We start from the raw sequence: 5201 nt of genomic DNA, 5'->3' as shown, positions 1-5201 counted from the left end.
CACACACACAAATCAGTAAGCCAGGTTTTTTTAAAAAAAATTGGTGATCAGCCAGAAAATTTCAATCGGTGCAGCACTGCTTTCTTTTTAAAATAGCGATCTGTCTGTAGAACGGTTGATTACTGTAGCCATAAATTACCAAACAAAATGTATATATTAAAGAAATACTTGAACATCTTGAATATGTCTACATATTTGACAGAACATTGCTAAGGAAGAAAAACTTGACAGTTCAGTTCACTATTCATCCTCTATGTACTGTATTCATTTATCCTTCATATCTATCGTTTCCCTCTTTCAACTTTTATCAACTGAATCTTTCTCTATAGTTATCAGGTTTATTTCCTTACCAAGCTCAGATAGTCAGGTTATTATTTACCCTCTGACAGCCAAACCTGGTCAAAACTTTTATTCAATGATGACCGGATGTAGCTGCGTGTCAGGGCAGAGCAGGACGTACTTTAGCTGTTTTGTACTCTTGGCCCTTCGCCATATAAATAGGACAGCTCCTCCCACCGCTGCTAACTGGAGGCTAAAGCTAGTTCCGTTTTTATAACTTCGCATTGAGCGAACAGAGCAGTCGCTTTACTTTTCTGTGACTTTCACTGTTTTCTTGCTCTTTCAGTCATTCTGCTGCGAAGCATTGTTAAAAAACAGTAATGAGGTACGTTGTCTGCCATCGTGAGAAATCACTCCCTGATGCTCCGCCTCCAATGCGTAAGATGCGTAAAACTTGAACCAATAATAATCAAGCATTTATGATGGAGGTCTACCAGAAGAAATTGGACAGTTTTTCAACAACATCACTCAAATCCTCTTAGCCAGTGATAAAATGAAGGCATTCTGACCTTATTCATTCACAAAAACACAAAGCATCTTTCGGGGCCCTGGTAAGCCCATGCTAAAATTCGAGCTTGCTTGGGGCACAGCGTCTGGTCTCCATCTTTATTTTTTTTAACCACCTTTCTTTCGTTTGTACATAGATGTTAACACTGAACTTCTTTTATATGTTTCTGCTTCTGCTATTGCTGCAGCCCAGATACCTGAGTGAATAAACTACAAATACCACAAATCATCTTGGAAGCAATTTGCTTCCATCTGCCTGTCAGAGTTTGAACAACTCAGTTGTTATTTTACAGAGTCCAGATGTGATTTGCTGTGATAATGGACCAGAACCGTACACAACTTATGTTGTAAATAAAATGTAGAGGATTGTTTCAGCCATAGTGGCATCAATGAAATAAGGGGGAAAATAGCTTTGCTATTAATGTGCCTGTTATCAATAGTGTTAATTTCCAACATGCCTGCATCGTTTTGTCAAATTATATATATGCTATGTCAAAAATAAATGTGTGCCTAATTCACATATGTCAACTCTATCTGTTTTCAAGAAAGGGGACAAGGCATTAAGTGCCACAATCTTTGGGATTTTAGTTTTGTTTCATTTTGGTATTTAATTACCTCTATGGGGGGATTTTTCTGCCATCGTTATGAAGACAAAGTAGCATTACTGTATTATACAGTATTTTTAAATTACTGTTTAAACTTTACCGTTAATAACATAAAGTTACCTAATTTTTTAAGTGCAATCAGTAATACTTTTATAACAAATTTATATCAGTAATGAATTATTGGTTAATGTCAGGTTGTCATAACAAAGACACTTTGAATAATGTCAACTTTGTATTAAAAGTGCCATAATTTACCGAATGACGCTTTAGGACAACAGTCATAAATATTCATGAAGGCTTATTCATGTTCATGACAGTGTTATGTCAGTCTTATTCACCCCCTTCAAATAAAGTGTTACAGAAATTATGATGAATGTCTTGACCTTTGGCTTCGCAGGGACAGTGATAGATAATCAAGTTTATTTGTATAATACATTTCACCAACAAGGCATTTTAAAGTGCTTCACATCATAAAAGCACAAAAATTTCGGTTTTCAGGAAGTTTGTTCCAGATTTGTGGTGCATAGAAGCTGAATGATGTTTCTCTGTGTTCGGTTCTGGGGATGCAAAGCAGAACCACAACCAGAACCAGAACCAGAACCAGAACCAGAAGACCTGAGAGGAATGTTAATACAGCAAAATAAGATCTTTAATGTATTGTGCTGCTAAACTGATTAGTGATTGAAAAATGGTTAATAAACCAACAGCAGTACTTTTAAATGAGGAACTGTGGTTCCTAATTTGACGAAACAAGTAAAATTAATTTTGTTTTTGTTGTTCAAGGACAAAGAAATAAACATGATTATTCAGGAAGAATTGAGCGTTGATTTCACTTTGTGCATTCATGTTACTACAACAGTTGCAGTCATGAGGTACGTTAGATATGTTTTCACGTGTATTTAAGCGGTGACACCAACTTAACAGGTTAACTGTAATGATTTAAAATCTATACCTAATGTTTTTCTATTAGAGAAATATATATTCGCTATATTTATGTTCTCCCCTGTCTTTGCATTGTGAGCCATGTGTTGGACATGAAGCGCTGGAGGAACAAGTGTCAAAGTTTGCAGTTGTGGAAAAACCACAGCAATGTGGTTAACGTTGTGAAACGGAAACAGAGCAACTTCAAACAATGTGCATTGAGTTTTATGCTCAGCTCCTCTTTAGCTGTTGCAGCTTTGGTCTGTCTCCTGCTAGACAGCGGAAATACTTTGCTGAACCAGAGCGACACATCACCAGTGTAGGACGTGAAGATGGACCACGTTTTGCTCTGTGTGCTGGATTTTCTGAGTGAGTAAATGAGTTTTAATGGAGCAGATTGAGGAAAAATGCAGGGAATGAGAAGATTAGGATGAGATGGATTCATTTGTTGTGTTCACTTAAAAAATTTACTGAGCAAACATCTGTTTTTTACACCGTTTGTGTTCAACTTCAAACTGACCTTAAACAAATACAGAAAGTAAACTCAGCTATTTTCCATTTTCTAATAGATCTAAAAATGAATCAATCTTTATTTTTTTCAGTTCTCAGTTTTCTCTGCTGTGGAAACTCTCAAGGTAAATGGTAACTTCCTGGTTTTGAACGTTTATTTAACCATTCGGTTCTGATCAGCTGCATGTCAGCAGGTTTCAGGCTCCTTTAACATCATTTGTTCAGTAAAAGAAAGCAATTTTACTGTAATTTTAGTATCAAAGGTATTTGAGTGGATTATTGTCAATACTTTACATTTTTCTGCATGTTCATCTCAACAGCCCATTAACCTGTAACATTTCCTGTATAATTTTGTTTTCCCTTTGTTTAATTATTAATCCAGTGGCAACAGAGTCCATCCTCACTGTGTCTCCATCATGGCTGAATCCTGGAGCCTCAGTGACTCTGAGCTGTGAGGTTAAACCTTCATCTGCAGGATGGAGGTTCTACTGGTACAAAGCTGTTCCTGATTTATCAAAGWACWACTACAGATATGAGYTRCTGCCTGRKAGCATYAATGGGACTRTRGAGRAYTYCTTYAKSATTRMWGGACAGAAACACACAGCAGGATTTGCATGTAGAGCTGGAAGAGGAAACCCAGAGCATTTCACTCATTACAGTGAACCACAGTTTGTCTGGTCTGCAGGTCAGTTCTGTTTATTTCTTCTCAGTTCTTCGGTGTTTAATCATCATATTTATCCATCCTAGTTTCATGTGTGAGCTGCAACTGTAATTACCATTTATGCCCCTGGTAATTCAGGGTTGTCTCATTACTGCTTATTTCCACAAAGCTAAATCTCAGTGCTTCAGTCTCCAGTTAGGTTTCAGCCTCACATAGCTCCACTGCTCTACTGCTTCTCCACTCAGCTTCTGTGATCACCTGCTTTCCCTCACATCAACTTTGACACTCTCGTACCATACACACTGGTTAAGGAAAGAATGAAAGTGTGCAATAAAACACTGATGTATTTATTTATATTATACTGGGAACCCTGGCCACAGGCAGGGTTTCAATCTGCTGGTCACACTGGGAGAACTCCAATGACTTCTGAGACCTTTTGTTACACAGGCTAAAGCCAAGGATAAAAGAGAAATTATCCAAAGTTTAATACACTTCTATTACACTTTGGATAATTTCCTTCACATTCATTAATAAAACATATGTTTTCAGCATGTTGGGTTCTGACTCGTAGCATCTTTATAGCTAAATACCGACATGGTGAAGCTGAGCTGTGAAACAGACTGAACAGCAGCTCCAGCTCTGATCCTGACTGATCTTTCCTCACAAAATCCCCTGGTGTTTAATTCACTTCCCCTCTAACAGCGGTTTCTCATCAGCTCTCTTTCATTAGAAAACTCAGTATGAAAACGTTAGCTACGTAAAAAAAACAATCAGTGGTTACTTCAGGCCAATTTAGCCACATAGAAATATTTTACTATACCTAGTTTCTGGCTGCAAAGTCAAGTAGTTCTGCTCGTAAAAATTATGTTATTATTTTCTTTCATCCTTACCAGTGAAAGGTAATGTCAATGAATCCAGTTTGTATTGTAAAACGGTTGAAACAAGTCCACACAGCACATGATAGGGATCTCTGATCGCTCTACTGCCACATACAAGATGGCGGCAACGTAATGTAGAACTCAGCATTCAATGAGGCGTCTATGTATTAATGTCTATGGGCGGAACACTTAATACAGAGTGCTACAGAGTGGGGCGACTGTGGGTCTGTGGGAAGAGTAGTCGTCTTACTACTTTTGCAGGTTCTTGTAGGTTCGATTCCAGCTTCCTCCTGCCTCATGTCGATGTGCCCTTGGGCAAGGCACTTAACTCTAACTTGCCTACTGATATGCGTATTGGTGTATGAATGTGAGTGTATGAATGTGAGTGCATGAATCTGAGTGCAAATGGGTGAATGGGACTCTAGTGTAAAGCGCTTTGAGTGGTCAAAATGATCGGAAAAAGCACTATGTAAGTTCAGTCCAGCTACCATTTACAGACAAGATGACAGAAAAACAAAGGAAGTAAGTACCGTCTGACTCATGGAACTTGTCCCTTAACGGACAATCACATTGGACTGTTAAAGTGAGAGCATCATGTACTCTCCAAAAAAAGCCTTCACATTTTTTACAGTAGATAATTGCTGTTTTGGGGTGTTTTCAAAATAAAATGCCTCTCAGATTAGTGCACCGCCTTATGCCTTGGAGAGTGTTAAGGAAGAATTTTTATATTACTGGTAAATTTAGCAAAACTCTGGCTCTGATACTTCCTTTTGATCCCGG

General features: G+C 38.0%; 1 long non-coding RNA gene across 1 annotated transcript in view; it reads left to right on the top strand.

The window, feature by feature from the left end:
- The first annotated feature begins 3485 nt into the window (after positions 1 to 3485).
- The window catches only part of LOC103480287 (uncharacterized), a 4286-nt gene continuing 2570 nt past the window's right edge, over positions 3486 to 5201 (top strand). Inside the window, exon 1 of the long non-coding RNA XR_536076.2 lies at positions 3486 to 3567. This is a non-coding gene — a long non-coding RNA (uncharacterized LOC103480287). The remainder of the gene's footprint in view (positions 3568 to 5201) is intronic.

Source organism: Poecilia reticulata, linkage group LG18 (genome assembly GCF_000633615.1).
Source record: "Poecilia reticulata strain Guanapo linkage group LG18, Guppy_female_1.0+MT, whole genome shotgun sequence".
Lineage (NCBI taxonomy): Eukaryota > Metazoa > Chordata > Actinopteri > Cyprinodontiformes > Poeciliidae > Poecilia > Poecilia reticulata.
Note: the sequence above shows the minus strand (reverse complement) of the source record. Positions and strands in the feature narration are given on the sequence as shown.